This window comes from Prionailurus bengalensis, chromosome C2 (assembly GCF_016509475.1).
Source record: "Prionailurus bengalensis isolate Pbe53 chromosome C2, Fcat_Pben_1.1_paternal_pri, whole genome shotgun sequence".
Classification (NCBI taxonomy): Eukaryota; Metazoa; Chordata; class Mammalia; order Carnivora; family Felidae; genus Prionailurus; species Prionailurus bengalensis.
In genome coordinates this window covers 78,992,708-79,010,531 of record NC_057350.1, presented here as the reverse complement: position 1 = coordinate 79,010,531, position 17,824 = coordinate 78,992,708, and the positions used below count along the sequence as shown (strand labels likewise).

The following is a 17,824-nucleotide window of genomic DNA, read 5'->3' as shown; positions in this document are numbered from 1 at the left end:
CTGGAAGTTACACATAGTTAAGTGTCATATGATTTGCCTGTGGTAAGGGGAGAACTTGGGGTGAGCTTTGGAGATCCAATCGATCACCTATTGGTCCAAGATCAATATTACTTAAATATAGACATTCTAGCCTTCCACATTCTTATAGTTAATTGGGTAAAAAGTAGTGAGAAGAATAATAGTAGATATAGGTTAGCCTAGGTATCAGGATAATACCTAGCTCCTGTCCTAGTTCAGCTGCTGACTGAAATTTGTGGTTTGGAGTAAATTACTCCCTTGCATCAAACTTCACCTTTTCATGAGTTCCACCCGATTCTAGCATTTTGTGATTGTCGTAAAAACAGCACTTCTATGAAAGTCAGTGCAGGGTATCTGTATTATAACTGTATCCTCCAAGCTGAAATCATGGTTTAAATCATAGATAAAAGATCATGATGGCTCTCGATTTCTTTCCTCTCTTTCATGTCCCTTATATTTCTGATTTCTCACTGTAACCCCCATTCAATCTAAGCTGTAGTGAGCTCTTTGCTGTGTCAAATTCCCCAGTGATGCACACTGACACGCAACCTGGAGTAACAAAAAAACATTTTGGAAGCGTGCTCCCACACAAATGGTCAAAGAACAAGGCAAAATAAGATCTGTGCTTTTCTTACAAAGAAAAAGACAAAAAGACAGGTTCAGAAGACAGAGAGCATACACATCTGACCTGAGAAATGTGTAATGGGAGAGGGGCCATGCAAGCTGCACCTTGGAAAAGGTAGAAACATGGAATTATGTTTTACTAAGAATGGTGGGGAGAAATAGGGCAGGACTTTCTGAACAACTTTCTGTAACAGTGTTACAGAAATAAAGGCAAGGGAGAGCATGCACGGAGAATAATGCACAATTCACTTAGTGGCAGGATATATATCCAGGAAAGCTGATTGCACCAGATGGTGGAAGGCCTTGAATACCAGTGTTAAAAAAAATGGCCTATGTGGTGGGCAGTGGAGGGCCTCCTGGTGTTTCTGACTAGAGGTGCAGCATGATTAGAAAAGAGTATATGCTAGTTTAATAGCCCAGGAAGAATAGTTGTAAAAGTTAAGAATTTGTCTCAGTAAGCAATGATGAGGCCTAAGTATGGCAGGGGAGGATACTGCCAGGGGAAAACCTGCCGGACTCGGCCGCTGATTAGCAATAGAAGACCAAGAAAAGAAATCAGAGCTGAACCAGAGGTTTTGAGCCAAGTTAACAAGGCAGATGCGGAAGGAGCCAGGGAAGTCAGGAAGTGGTGATGATTGGATGAAAGTCAATGACAATGGAGTGGATCACACGGAGTTTCAAGGACACAATACAGATGTTGATGAGTTAGTTAGAAAAATGGGTTGGTAGCCGAAAGCCCAGTTCAGGTTAGACTTCCTGAGTTGATAATCATCACTAGTAGGTGGTGATTAAAACCATAAGTGTACAGTGAGGACAGAGTAAAAGAGAAAGTAGAGAGAAGGGTCTTCTGCCTGAAGCCTTCCTTGAGCTCTGGTTGGTGGGTGTGGCCAGCACACGTAGAAGCACAATGTTGTGGGTCTCTTGGACGCATTCACAGCAATGCCTCATCCATTCCAAAGCCCTACCAATTGGTTTGGATCAGAGTGTGACCACAGAAATCTGATCTAGGCCAGACTAAGCTCTAGAGGTCAAGTCTGCTTCAGAGAGGGCTTGGAATGGAGGGCTTCTCAGCTTACCGTTCTCCCTCTTCATTGGATATTTGAGAATAGTGAATCTGTAAGTGCTTTGTAAATTTTATATTATTGGACCACTATTATTACTGTTGCAAATAGTGTAAAAAGCAATCATAATTAACATGATAGAGCACTCAAAATAAATGAAGTCTTGGCAATAAACCTACTCAGCCCTGCTGTCTGTCAGCTGAGGAGGCTGAAGCTCAGGGAGGGGAAGAGCGAGCCTACGGACAGATGGAGCCAGGGCAGAGCTCAGACCTCTGGGCTTTCACTCAAGTCCTCTTTCCCTTTTTTATCCAAGTTAGTTCCTCTCCTCACCCTTGCTTTTTTTTTTGCAATCTGTTTAACACAATCAATATTCGCTAGAGAAAGATCTTTTCTTTCCCTTTTAACTCTGCATTTGAAGCCATTTTGGAAAAGTTGTCAGCAAGTGGGGAAATGGGGAAGAGTTAAAGGAATAGCAGAAGAGTCAGTTCAAGTCAGCTGCACTTGACCGAGTATTTAATGCAATAAAGATTTCCCTGGGTGCCGTGGGAGCTGAGGTGAGTCAGAGGGGCTTTGTCCTCCAGAACCTCACTGTCCCCTTTGGCAAGGCAGAACTGCAGACAGCTAAGGCAAAACTGAATGAGATAAGAACTAGCCTAGAAAAATAAACAAATTTAATATTTTTGGTCTTGTTCACTTCCTGAATGGAGAGGAAACTGGAGGCTCTGACATTTGCCACCTCCTGACACGCTAGGAAGAGAGAAGAGAGGTAACCTTGAAGCAGCCATGTTTTTTTTTCTATTGTGCCAGGCATTCTAGGATCATTTATTTTTAAAAAGTGGAACAAACCTCTCTTTATACCTGTCTTTACACACTCTCAGATCCAGGGGCCTTCACAGTAGGCTCCAGGAGAGGCAGTGGAACATCCTATGACCCAGCATACCCAGGACAAGAAGCTACAGGGTTTTGGGACCATTGCCAAGCTGTGAGATGAACCTGATAGCGTTCCTAAATAACAGCATGGCCTCAGCCTCAGGCCTGACTTCATGCTATTCCAGTCGTGTGACCTGTCTCCTCCACTGATCTAAGATAACACTTATCACATTCTGCCTTGGAATCAAGTTACTTGTGTGTGTGCCTGCTTCCGCCACTAGACAAGAGAGCAGTGACCGTGCCTTACTCAGCCCTATCCCCCAGAGCGCTTGGGACAGGCACTGGCACTCAGTGGATCCCCACTAAGTGTGCGGGGTTGGCTGGCATTTTGGCATCTCTTCATTTTTCACTGGTAAAACCTATGGCTCTTCTTGCCCGGTTTGAGAAGGAGAAAATGCACATTGTGTTGAAAGGCCTGGATCTGATTTCAGAGACCAGGGCTCTAAAAGAAATACTGATTGCAGTTTACTCCCTGTGGAACTCTGGGCCAGCTCTTTTCCTTCCACACCTATGTTTCTGTCGGTAGTTAGACAGATTAGCATGCGTTGTTCTTCTAGTTCTTTCTTGCTTTTTATGATTCTATTATTTTGTAAGGTAAATTCAAATGTAGAATCCCTTTTGGTGTGATTTTTCTTTCTTTATCTCTGCTAGTCCTTGGCCTCACAACAGGTATTGCAGTCAGTTATTGTTCTAAATGTAAAAAGATTTATTTAAAAGGAAAAGAAAAGGCAATGGACTATAACAGAATGAGCAACTGTCCTGTCCCTCAATGAGAATAATCGTTCATTAACAGGCTGCTCCCTTTCAAGTTTGGAACAAAAATCCCTTTATAAGTATTGTGATATTTATCCCTTATTACAGCCCGGAGGTGAACTTTACTAGTTTTGATTGGCAGATGAGGAAACAGCGTGGGATGTTAAGAAATTCTCCGATATAACAGAACCAGTTAATGGTAGAGCCAGAATTCCAATTTAGACTGACCTTCCCTCTCATTCTGCTCTTTCTGTCCACTTTGAGCAAATCGCTGAAGACCTCTCTCTGGCTCTCAGTTCGGCTATGACATGGAATTAATAAAACTTCATAGCATTCAGAGAAATGTAAAATCATTTACTTAAAATGGCAACAACTTTGGAGACCCGAAAGAGCTAAGCAAATCTAAGAAATCATTTCATTGCTAAGTAGTCAGACTAGTCACCCAGGTAATCAAGCCTGTTTTCAAATGACAGTGAAATTTGAAAAAGCTGTTGATCTTAGTAACAAAAGTCTCTTCATTCTGGTTTTGCTCAGTGCCTTGTCATTTTATATCCCCAGATCAGGTTATTAAATTGCATCTCTTCTGAGCTCAAGTTTGCCTACAGAATTAGAGGTTAAAATAAAAAATAAAACTAAAGAAATCTAAAGATTATTCCTTGATTATTTTTTGAATTGAAATTAGCAAAAGTTTTTCAAAATGGTAATCCTCACAAGGACACAGTGAAACTAGCGCTCTCATTTATAGGAAATTCTTTTATAATTCAGCTTGTCAATATCATCTGATGACATTCATACATACCTACTTTGACCCACTAATTATATATATATAATTTTTTTCAGAGAGAGAGAGTGTGAGCTGGGAAGAGGGGTAGGGAAAGAGGGAGAGAATCTCAAGCTGATTCAGGTGGTGCTGATTCAGGGCTCAATCCCTTGACCGTGAGATCATGACCTGAGTGGAAACCAAGAGTCGGGAGCTCAGCTGACTGAGCCACCCAAGTGTCCCGACCCACTAACTATTCCTTCAGTAACATATTGAAAGAGGGGGTGATGATTTGGAAGATGTATGGATACGCTTATCTCTTTTGCATTTTCATATGCCTGACTTTTACCCAAGCATTCATTTACTGTTGATGGAGATGCAGAGTGGAAAGTAGAGTAATTAGATGGATACACCAGCAATGCAGAGAGAGAAAAAGTTAGTATTCGGTTTCTGACCACCCACATAGGAATTTTATGTCCAGAGGATAATAAGGAGATGTAAAGCCAGTCTTGCTAAGAGAGAGAAAGGTCTCTGAATTCCCCATCTCCTACTCTAGCATGAAGGCCTGAAAGACTTGGCGACAGCTTTTTGTCTAAGGAAGATACTGGTCACCTAGGAAGACGAAGAGGGGAAACCCATCCCTGCCAGCACCAGTGGTTGTCAGAGGAAGAAGAGAAACCAAGAGCAAATCCCAGTCTTCCCTTCCCCATCCTGGAGCTGACTATAACGTTGTGTGCAGAGATGTGGGGAGTTACTTTAGAAATGCCCAACTGAGCATGGGGAAACGCAAAAGCAGCTGGAGTCATGGCCTGCTTTCATCTCCATGGAAGGCAGGAGACTGAAACACTAGAGATCTGCAGACATCAGCTTGATGCCACCCCCACGACGGTTCAAGCAGTGAGGATGAGACGGCCCAGGAAGGCAGATGGGCATGTCCGTGACACTATTGCTTGCAGAGTGGAAAAATGTCCACATAGCTTACGTGTCTTATGATGAAGAAATGTTTAAGTCAAAGTGCCCCCTTTAGACAGAGAAATTTGTGAGAAAGCTGACATTGAATATAAAAACAAAGAATACTGCGGCACGGCAATCTGAGGTTTTCTCTTTGCACTGCTTGTGACCCACTGAGTTTTTGAAATATTTGAATTTGTAAGAAGCATTTTGCAAATAAACCTAAGTATCCTGTGATGGCATTGAACTTTTCTAAATGAGACGCATATATTTTGCTTGCATCTCATTCAAAATCAGCTTGAAAATTTCGCATGTAAGTATGCAGGTGAAAGAAAATTAAAAAACTTCAGCTTTGAAACTTTTGGAGAAATGGAATTACTGAAAGTAAAGTTTACAAAGAGGAAAATGTTGCCATTTATCCCTATAAAAGCCAGACAGGAAGAAAACAAACGACAAAGGTACAAATTGTGTAAAACAAAACAAAAAAAAATAATTATAGAATTATTGAATTGTGTTTAAGAATAGGTAAACTTGTGGAAAGAGATTTTTCATTTTTAGTGAAGCTCTTATTTATATTGAATATATTTATATTCTGGTTTAGAATGAAATAAAATTGAGAAGGACATTTATTTTGTTGTATCTAAGGTTGGTGAGACTTTCAACAAAATAAAAAAAGAGACAACTTACGTAATGAGTTTTGGCTTGTAAAAATATTTATATTTTTGAAGATACATGGCTGAAATATTAACACATTTTTTTGAAGTAGAATAGAATATTCCCCTATTTCTCAGATTTTGCATTGAGCTTATGAAATATTTCATGTGCTGTGAAGGGAATATTTTCTCAGTCAAAAAAATTGTCTATAGAGAAGATTCAACTGAAAATGTCAACAATTTAAAATGTATTAATAGTAAAATGCAAGTCTGGGGAAATATTTCAGCCAATGGTCTGAAAAAGTTAAAATTATATCATACTGAATAAAATAAATTATTCAAGAAACACCATTATCATGGTATTAGAAACAGATACAACTAAGAAAATTAGTAGTTTGTGAACTTATACAATAATAATAATAATTCATTATATTATACAAAATTAATAATTATTCATTAATTTGTTGAGTTCAGGTAATTAAAGAAGTTTTAAAAAATATTTCAATGTAACTTTAAATACTTTAATGTACATAGATACCTGATACTTGAATTTTTTAGGGCGAATTCTATTTTTGAAAATACGTTTTGAATAGTACCATTTTTAGGTACATCAATGTCATGTAACTAATTTATTCATCAACAAATTGAAATTTCAAAAATTTGTGTAATGAACTTTAGCTCCCTTTCAATCTCAAAATTTTCCTGAATCAAACAGATTATATGATCCCTCTAGATATCATATGGATGTTTTTCTGTATTGCTGTTTTATGTTTAGAACAAAAGCTAGAGACAAACTACAAGTCAATTTGTAAAAACATAGGGAAGAAAACCGTAAGTGATTTTTTTTCTGTTCTCCAGTTTGCCTTTTAGAAATTGAGATAATACCATTTTTACAGGGAACAACTAAGCCAGAGGGGAAAAAAAAAAAACCAACAGAAAGTATTGGGAACTTCCTGGGAAAAAAGCATCTGCCCGCAGGACTCTGAGGACGGTGAAGGTGAGGATATAGACATACATGCCAGTTTCTTCCCCATCTCTAACACACGTGCCTCTCCTGCATCTGTTGGAGCATCAGCTGCTCAAGATGTTCTGCTTTCCTTGCCCTCCAGACCCAGCCAAGGTAGCACTGACAAATAAGGGCAGATTTTTGGGGGCCGAGGTGAGTGAAGCATTTTATATTTATATCCATAGACACACACTCTTGTGTATGTTCCAGTGACTTCAGGGGACTTTCCACAGCCATGGGTGTCCTGTGTCTAGTGTGAGGTAACTGCCTGGCCCACTGAGTTCTCTGGACACGAATCACTGGGTGAAGGGGGGTGGCATTGCAGGGCTTATGAATTGAGGCGAGAAGGGAATCTTTCTCGATGTCATTTGTCTCTCTTCTGTACTGTTTGTTCACTGTGGTGGTAACATATAGGTAGGATTATTATTTTTTTTTGTAGGGCATTTGTTTTCCTCTCTCTGTGATTGCAAGCTCTGAGTCTAAAGATGCCCAGAACACAGTGACTTCATAACTTCCAGACTCAGGCTGTTCTGGGTGATTCCTCCTACTCATTTGACTGGGGTGGGGGGGGGGGTGGCTATACATATAGTGTAAATAAAATATTTGGAAGAGTGCTTGGCACGAAATCAATACTACATAAGAATGGCTTATTACCTTGATACTTTATGGGGAAATAAATCTTTCTATTTAGAAGGGAGAGTTTCAGTGGAGATGAAAAGGAGGTGATGAAAAGTGGTATGAAATTATAAGATTTAACATTTTAGAAGACATGTTGAACACAGATTATGTGCAAGGCACTGGCTGGGTCTCTAGAAATAAAATGGTAAAGAAAAGAGTTTAAACTCCTGTTCTCAAAGAATTCACAATCAGTGGATGAAATTTAACTGATCTAAATGAGTGTAAATGTCTTTCTCTCCCCCCCCCCCTTTTTTTTGGCAAAATTCTAGCCATGTGACTATGTATATAATACAAAGTGGTTGGTGTTTTCAAAGGAACTAAAGAAAGATGAATGAAATTCAAGGAGTTTGGGAGAATGGTGTAGATCCTCTCATTAACATAATTAGGGGGCAGCATTTGCATCCTGGACTTCTTTTTCCTACCTTACATCACCTAGCACAAAAGAAGAATTTAAATAAAAGCACATTAGGATTGTTGTGGAAGACACTGTTAGGTGTTCCCCCAGTGTCCATTTCTCTTTATTTTTCTTAAGAGAAATTGTTTTTGTTTTGGCTCCAGGTAGCAGTGTGCTCAGGGAGGGTGGCTCCCAACCTTCAACAATCCCAGAAAATGGAACTTGATTATTTTAGAACTAACTTTTTTTTTTTTTTTTTTTTTGGCTAGTGTCTCTCTCTCTCCCTTTTGCCAGTGATTGTTGGTTCGGAATGGCAAGCAACCTTGTTTGGGCTGATGAGAAGTGAGGGAAAATGTGTTGGAAAATTTCAAATGAAGGCGTTTGAGAAGGAAGGTTAATATGAAAAATTTATTTGACATCTACATGCAGAAGATAACTTGCTATTTGGCCTTGCGCATTTATCACATTACCCTACAGGTCACAGTTTCCCCACCATATATTAATAATTCTTGTCCTATCTAATGAACAAGGTTATTGTTACTGTTCTAGAAAAATGTGGATTTTAACATGGTTTCCAAATTTAAATGCCTGTAATATGTAAGATTACTATTAATTGTAAATTCCTTTGAAATCTTCAGATTAAAACTGAAGATTAAAACTGAACATTAAATCAGTAATACCACGAAAGTATATGCTAATATGCCAACCCTAGGAAAATGCGCTTCTTATTTAAGAAACTTAAAGTAAATATAATAGAGTGTAAAAGAATTTCAATGCATTCATTTAGGCAAACATATTTTATTTTCATTCTCTTTATTTCTCTCAAAATCTATGTGTAATTATAGAATTATATTATTTAATAGGCTCAATGAACTTATGTTTTTAAGGAAATATGTTGAGACCTTCACCTCTCCCCTTTGAGAGCATAATGACACATGCAGTTAAATACAGATTCAAGTGTCTTCTGCTGGGATCCCCAAAAAACACTCCTTTTTTTTCATAAAAATGTTCAGATATATGGAAAATAACCTCATAATCACCAAGTGCTCACTATGGATATTTAAAGAAGGTTGATTCTTTGCCATATTCTCTTCAAATACATTTTGAGAATGAAGAAAACATTACAGATAAACTTTCAGTCCCTTTGTACCCTTCCTGAATTATGATTTGTGGTGGGTGTGTATATTTCCAGATCACATCTTCTACTGCGCTTATGCATCTGTCTATTACAAGGGGTATTAACTAAGCTTCTCTAACCAAGAGTCCCCAAAACGCAGTGGCTCAAAGAAGATCGAAGTTTATTTCTCTCTCAAAGCAGTTTATAGGATGGTAGAAGGTACAGGGTAGGCAGTCTGCTTTGAACCACGGGATATGGCTATTTCACCATCTTTAAAGTAACAGTTGTGAAAGTGTAATCTGGGTTCCTGGAGTCGCTGGGATTCTTCCGAGGTGTCTGTAATCTTCTCTGACTTTTTCCAACTATGTATCTGCATCAGACCAATTTTTCTTCATGTATCTTAAAAAAACAATATTAGTATAGACTGAATGTAGAAACAGATGAGACTATATTTGTCTTGAATAAAGTCATATGTTAAAAAGATTTTCAAAAATGTTGGGGCTCCTGGATGGCTCAGTCGGTTAAGTGTCTGACTTCAGGTCAGGTCATGATCTCATGGTTTGTGGGTTAGAGACCGCATTGGGATCTTGTGCCGACAGCTCAGAGCCTGGAACCCACTTCTAATTCTGTGACCTTCTCTCTCTGCCTCTTCCCCTGCTTGTGCTCTGTTTCTCTCTCTCAAAAATAAATAAACATCAAAAAAAAGTAAGTGTGCCACTTTTTCAATGAATTCATTTTTATTTATTTATTTAGTTCAATAGATTTTTAGTTTAATTTAAAAAAAATCTATTTTAGGGGCGCCTGGGTGGCTCAGTCGGTTAAGCGTTTGACTTAGGCTTAGGTCATGATCTCACAGTTCTTGATTTCCAGCCCCGCATCGGGCTCTGTGCTGACAGCTCAGAGCCTGGAGACTGCTTTAGATTCTGTGTCTCCCTCTCTCTCTGACCCTCCCCTACTCATGCTCTGTCTCTGTCTCAAAAATAAATAAAAACATTATATTTTTTAAATCTATTTTAAAGCTATTTTTCATATAATAATATATTAATATAAAAATTATTATGCTTTTTATAATGAAATTATATTTTTAATGTCTTGATTTTAATTTTTAGTATGATAAGTATCATAAATATTTCAACATAAATAAAAGCTCTCTGAGGCTCTAATAGGAAAAGTAGAAAAATGTAATGTCGGGGTGCCTGGGTGGCTCAGTTGGTTAAGTCTCTGACTTTGGCTCAGGTCATGATCTCACAGTTTGTGAGTTCGAGCTCCACATTGGGCTCTGGGCTGACAGCTCAGAGCCTGGAGCCTGCTTCAGATTCTGTGTCCCCTTCTCTCTCTCTGCCCCTCCCATGCTCATGCTCTGTCTCTCTCTGTCTCTCAATAATAAATAAACATTAAAAAAATAAAAATAAATAAAAAGAACTATTAAAAAAAAGAAAAATGTAATGTCTATTCAGTGGCTATCTTCAGTTAAAATTCTTTCCACTATGAAGAAGGGAGAATGAATTTCAAGGAACAACTAGCAATTCAGTGCAATCTGTGTGCTCATAAACAATATATGATTGTGTAATTTAAGAATTTCCATGAATGATATCTTTCACATGCATCCTTCAGCATGTTACTTTTTTTGTAACTCAAAATTATGTTTTCCAGATTTATGTATTTAATACATACACATCTACTTCATTCAACTGTTGAATACTGTCTTACCACAGTATTATAGCACAATTTATTTTAACATGTCTTTAATTGGTGGATATACAGAAGGTTTCCAATTATTTAATCTTTAAAAAAAATTTTTTTTAGGGGCGCCTGGGTGGCGCAGTCGGTTAAGCGTCCGACTTCAGCCAGGTCACGATCTCGCGGTCCGTGAGTTCGAGCCCCGCGTCAGCCTCTGGGCTGATGGCTCAGAGCCTGGAGCCTGTTTCCGATTCTGTGTCTCCCTCTCTCTCTGCCCCTCCCCCGTTCATGCTCTGTCTCTCTCTGTCCCAAAAATAAATAAACGTTGAAAAAAAAATTTAAAAAAAATTTTAATGTTTATTTATTTTTGAGGGAGAGAGAGAGAGAGAGAAACAGAGAGAGTGAGCTGGGGAAGGGGCAGAGAGAGAGAGACTCAGAATATGAAGCAAGCTCCAGGCTCTGAGCTGTCTGCACAGAGCCTGACGTGGGGTTCAAACTCACAAACTGAGATCATGACCTGAGCCAAAGTCAGATACTTAACCGACCGAGCCATCCAGACGTGCCTCCAATTATTTACTCTTAAGAGCAATGCATTGCAATAAACATTTCCCACCTATCTCTTCGTATCAATATGAGAGCATTGCTCTAGAGAATTGAAGATTAACTTCTGTGTGGTAGGATATACCTGACTTTCAACTCCGTTACTAAATTGGTGTTAAATTGTTCTCCAAAATGATGGTGCCAATTTGTAAACCACTTGCACAGAGAATCCCTTTGTCCTGTCTGCCTCATTCTTTGGAATTATCAAACCTGTGAATGTTGTCAAGATGGTGCCAGGGGAATGGAAGGTTACTGTTGTTTAGCTTCCACCTCCCTTTTTAGACAGTAGGATAGTTAGAAATAGGTTTGATGGCAATCACAAGAATTCTTGATAACAGTGATTAGATAATTGAGGTTTATTTCTTTTTTACATAAGAAGTGTGGAGTTAGGCAGTTGCTGGCATTGGTTTTTCAGATCATTAATGTAATCAGGAAAATTAAGCTCAGACATATTTCTGCTGCATTATTCTAAGTATGTTGGCTTTTCTTCCTCACACTTTTCATCTTATGGTTGCCAGATGATGGCCACTCCATCACTTAAATGTATTGGCCAAAAAAGGTGCCTAATCCCCACTCAAGCAGACTTCTTCTGGTGTAGATTTTGCTCAAAATTTCCTTAATTAACCAACACTAACACATTGTTCTTGTAGCTTTAAATAAGCTAGACAAAAGATGGGCATGTCTCTTACATTTCTTATTTCAAACTGTCTTAGCTTTTTAAGGATCTTTATAGCTTTATAGTGTTGTAAATAGAAAACAAGGCATCTTACATTTTAAGCTCAATTTGACAATCTCTGCCTTTTAATGGAAGTGTTTATTCCTTTAAAGCTAATGTCATTAGGGGCACCTGGGTGGCTCAGTTGGTTAAGCGTCCAACTTAAGCTTAGGTCATGATGTCGTGGTTTGTGAGTCCAAGCCCCTGTCAGGCTCTGTACTGACAGCTTGGAGCCTGGAGCCTGCTTTGGATTCTCTGCTTCCCTCTCTCTCTGCCCCTCCCTTGTTCATACTCTTTCTCTCTCAAAAATAAAATAAAAACATTAAAACATTTTTAAACCTACTGTAATTATTGAAATAGTTATATTTAAGTCTATTACCTTGGTCATCTGTTCTTGATTTTTCTATGTTCATGCCTTCTTTGGGGAGAATAGAAATGTGTGGTATACAACCTACAGTAGAGTATCGTTATACAGGTTTTATAAGAAATGATAAAAGGGGCTTCTGGGTGGCTCAGTCAGTTAAGCGACCAACTTCTGGTCAGGTGATGATCTCACAATTCGTGAGTTCCAGCGCTGCATTGAGCTCTGCGTTGACAGCTCAGAACCTGGAACCTGCTTTGGATTCTGTGTCTCCCTCTCTCTCTCTGCCCTTCTCTGGCTTGTGCTCTGTCTTTCTCTCTCAAAGATAAATAAATAAACATTAAAAAAAAAAAGAAATGATAAAAAAAAAATCAGTTCTTTAGGAAAAGAATCTCATAGTAGATGGAAGCCCAGATCTTCAGAAGGGAATGAAAAACATCAGAAATGTAAATATCTAGGAAAGTATTTTATAAAATCCTTATTATTTTTATTATATAAACATTTGTGTGTAAATTTGTTAGAGGAATATTAACTGTTTGGGAAAAAAAAATGATAATATGTTGTAGTTTCCTTCTACCAGGAATAAAAATAGGAGTAGTGGTCTTTTATCCTAGAAAGGATTTTAACCTTAACTTATTTTGGTATTTTTATACTTTGAGGCTTCTGATAACTTTCAAAAACTAATTTTGTAGCTTATATGTGGCTGGTTTTATTTGCTAGGGAGTTTTCACTTTCTATATCCTAATCAGAAGCAGAAGAATATCATCAGTGATTATGAACTTACTATTTGAACCATTATTTATTTTGAAGTGTATCTTTTAGTTTACTAATAAGTGCAGAGCTGAATGTTCTGATATTGATTTCTAATTTTACTGCATTGTATTGCTTTGTATATTATATTAATTGTTTGACATTTTAAAGGTATTACTTTATGGCTGATGTTACTGAGAAATGATGTGAAGGCTGGAGCTGTTGCCTATCATTTTTTTCTGTAAGGGTATAGTCCAAAGATGAAGCCAATATAGAAATGAGAAATAAAGAGCAAGGTCTAATTATATCAGCCCATAAATCAAGCTGCACCTATTGCCTTACTTAGACTTTCAGTTACACAGTCTATTATTTTCACTTTGTCTCAAGCCAGTTTGGGTTGGATTTTTTGTTGTCATTGTGTTAAACCTAACACAGGAAACATGATGAGTTTATTTTTAGATATGTTGAGATTGTGTTGTGATGGAATACAATACAGCTCAATCAGAAGATGTGAATTCAAAGTAGAATAGTAAATTCGTCTTTTAGTAACCCTCTAGTGTAGATGATATTTTCCCCCATCTTACCAATGATAAAACCAAAGATAAGAGAGAGTAAGTTAGTCCCCCTAGATCATAGTGTTGATAGTTTTCAGAGCCCAGACTTCTCATTACAGCACTTATATGCTATGGTTACAGGATATTTTGATTCTGACACTGCTGATTGAATTCAGCTGAATTAGTCATTGTAGGCAAACTACTGTAATAATTCCAAATCTCAAAGGATTAAAAGAAGAGAAGGTTATTTCTCCTTATATAAAAATTCAATTCTAGTGGTCTTCTGTATAGTCATTCAGAATCCTAAGCTTCTTCCATTTTGTGCCTCTACCAGTCCTGTCCTTTCAGTGAAATAAGGAAAAGAGGGAGCATTATCTGTTGAACGTTTATAATCCATCCTGGAAGTGGTACACGTCACTTTTCCTTGGCCAGAACTCAGTCATAAGGACACATTAACTGCAAGGGAGGCTGAGAATATGGTTTATCTATGTGACTAGGGAAGAGATATTTCAAATATCTACCTTAGCTATGGCCACTTTGATTTATTTATATTGATGCAGAAATATTTGACTTAAAAATATTAAACATTTTAAAAATTAGGAAGTATATTTTATAATAGATACCCTGAGCCTATATATGATTTTCAATAAAGAGATGTCTAAATCTTAAGTCAGCCAGACTGAGATTCAACTATCAGTAACAACTATCACAAAATAATACTGGCTTAATTAAGCAAGGTAGAAATTTATTTCACGCTCTGTCTTTCATGTAAAAGAAGTTTGAAATTGAGCTTGGAATTAAATTCAGAGCTGATATGGTGTCTCGACCGTCATTACAAATCCAGACTCTATTGGCATGACGTATGTTCATGACCTTCTATCATCAAGGCAATCTCATAGCCAATGGAGCCATGAGCGTTCCCACCTTCCAACCATATCATCGGCTAGAAAAAGAAATGGAAAAATAGGGGCTTTTCACAGATATCTGCCCTGCTTCTCTTATGAAACTCTCCAAGAAATCTCTCTCAACAACTTTGACTTGTACCTCATTGATTAAAGCTTATTCACTTTGCCACTCTAGCTGTTATGGGAATTGGAGAATTTTGTCTTTTGGCTGTGCACATTATTTGTCCAAATGATATGGGGATTCTATTAGTAGGGGAAGAAAAAAATATATAAGTGTGCAGCTCGCTGTCTCTATAACTTCCTGCCCCCATATTTCAGACTTATTCCCTTTCTGATTGTTATATTTAGGACATATCAGAGATAGAATGAGATTCAGGGCAAAAGTAAGGACCCGGGATGGGGTAAAGTAAGAAATTGTGCACATAATTTAGTGAAAGATTTTGTTGTATTCTGTTTCCTAGGATTGGTCAAAAGAGCGATATCAACATGTCTTACTAAACAACTCATACTTCTACATATTACTTCTACTTTCTCTTCATCTACTTTTTTCCCTTCTTTCCTAACCTCCTTTAATACATATTTGTTGAAAACTGTTACATACCACACATTACACCTAGGAATCAGTGGTGAGCAAAACCTTCATGGTTTCTGTCCTTGAGGAGCTTGTATTCTTTGTCTTCATGTATCCAATACCTGTTAACACCTTTCCAGGATGAATTATCCTAAAGACCAAGTTGCATGATTTTCTCTCACTAAAAAACGACAATATTTAGAAATGCAATGGTTGAGAAGAGACAAGCCTGGATTTGGCTTCCAACTTTATCCTTTATTAATTGAATAATCTTTAAAACATACCTTAATTTTTTTGTATTTCAAGTTCCTCGGTGTTAAAATAAGGATAATAATATCTAATTTATGGAGGTATTGCTATCAGAGTTATAAGTAGAGCAAAATACCTAGACTTCGTCCCAATGTATCATACTATAGAATAGCTAGACAACACATATATATCTTCACTGACATAGAAATAAGTGAAGTTGGCAACAAATTGTCAAGAATACTAAGTTAAAATACAAAGCTATAATATGTCTTACATGATTTATAATACCTATGCATAAGACATCATAAATATGTTCATTTTAGATATATTCTCACTTCTTGCTTGTTAGAGCTTGTTGTGAGGATTGATTGAAATAATATGTTTAAGATTCTTAACAGTGTGCTTGAGTGATGAACAGTTTCTAAGACATCTTCCCATGATCCCTGATCTTGGTGTTCATACCCTTAGATAATCCCATCCCCTGAGTGTGGATGGGGTCAATGGCTTGCTTTTAACCAGTAGAATATAGCAAAGGTAAAAGGATGCCATTCCCAAGACTCCATTACATTATATAAAAATCCATATTGCTAGCAGACTTGCTCAAGAGACTCTGTTGGTTGTTAAAGTAAGCAACCATGTTGGAACTGTGAGTGGTCTCTGGGATCTGTGTGTAGACTCTGTCTTCTAGCTGACAAGAAGATAGGATCCTCAACCTAATAACTGCAAGGAAATTAATTCTGCTACCTGAGTGAGCTTGGAAGCATATTCTTTCTGAGGAGAGCCTTCAGTTGAGAATACTTCCCAATCAACATCTTGAATTCAGCTTTGTAAAACCCCATGAAGCCATGACCGGATTCCTGACCTACAGAACCTAGGAGATAATAAATGTATGTTATTTGAAGTCATTAGTTTTTTGGTAGTTTTCTATGCAATAATAGATGACTAATATAGCTTGGCACTAAAAAAGTGCTTACAAGAACAATATTTTTTAAGTTAATAAGACAAAGTTAAAAATTCTTAGTATGTCACTTAATACTATTGACTCAACTTCAATATACTTTAATAGAGTCATTATTCAAGAGGTTTAGCTTTAAACATACTAGATTATTTGATATTTCTGAAACATCTTCGTATTTCCTGACTGTACTTGTGGTTGTTTTATTCACTTGAAATGCCTTACTCTCTTTATCTTTACCTGAAGTCATTCTAAATTTTTTTAAGGCCCATTTTAGGCACTATCCACTTCATGGAGATTTTCCAAGTTTATTGGCTACAATTAATTTATAATTCTCCTATGTTTCCATACCATCTACTCTTCATTGTTATCAAAACTCTTATCATATTATCAGATCATTAATTACATAACATTTGCTTTATTTATTTGTATTTGCCTGCTTTTAAAAACAAAATATTTTGGGGAACCTGGGTGGCTTACTTGGTTAAGCGTCTAACTTCTGCTCAGGTCATGATCTCATGGTTTGTGAGTTTGAGCCTTGTGCTGGACTCTGCTGACAGCTCAGAGCCTGGAGCCTACTTCGGATTCTGTGTCTCCCTCTCTTTCTGCCCCTCCGCCACTCGTGCTCTGTCTATCGCTCTCAAAAATGAATGAACACTAATTGTTTTTTTAAATAAAGTATTTCAATTCCAATTATTTTATTGTAGACAGACTTAATAATTTAAGCATTCTTTCTAGATAACTCAGTCTTTGTTTGAAGGACTAGGAACATGCTTAGTTCTTTAAATATATATATTTTTTAATATTTATTTATTTCTGAGACAGAGACAGAGCATGAGTGGGGGAGGGGCAGAGAGAGAGAGGGAGACACGGAATCAGAGGCAGGCTCCAGGCTCTGAGCTGTCAGCACAGAGCCTGACATGGGGCTCGAAATCACAAACCGTGAAATCATGACCTGAGCCGAAGTTGGTTGCTGGAGTGAGCCACCCAGGCGCCCCAGAGTTCTTTAGATTTCTAGCCTGCCACTCCCACACTGGCTTCTCACAAAAATGATATGGATTCATGTGGGGGAAAAAGTAAGTAGTCTTATGGCCTAAGGGTGATGCAACTTGATGTGGCATCTTCTATATTTTTGCTTGAAGTCAGATGGTTTCTGCTGCTCCTTGGACTGGTGGTAAGTGAAGTATGACTTGTTCTGTCCTTTTCCCCCAAATGAAAAAACAAGCTAGTGTCTGAGGATGAGGACTCTCCCCATTTAATTTCCCTTTGATACCTTTGGGTCTCTTTCCCAAGGTAGGCAGATTTTTCCACAGAGACTAAAGAAGCAAGATCATTGCCCAGGACCTTTTTCCTTCATACTACTAAACACCATTTCCATGCCATTGCTCCTGTGCCTGTGTGTACAATTCTGAAAGTGGTGCCTAGCTGAAGGCAAGGGTTCTTCTAGAGGCCCTTACCCCTCCCTGCTCTTGGAAGGCATATCCCAGGAGTTTCCACAATCTTAGGCTCTTCCATCCTAGTGAAAAGTTTCTAAAACCT

The 17,824-nt window shown here is 37.8% G+C and overlaps 1 long non-coding RNA gene across 1 annotated transcript; it reads right to left on the bottom strand.

The window, feature by feature from the left end:
* Nucleotides 1-9,109: 9,109 nt before the first annotated feature.
* LOC122492368 lies at nt 9,110-12,461 on the bottom strand. The gene is made up of 2 exons (XR_006299597.1): nt 12,320-12,461; nt 9,110-9,344 (listed from the first exon to the last, which is right to left on the bottom strand). It is a non-coding gene; the product is annotated as an uncharacterized LOC122492368 (long non-coding RNA).
* Nucleotides 12,462-17,824: the final 5,363 nt, after the last annotated feature.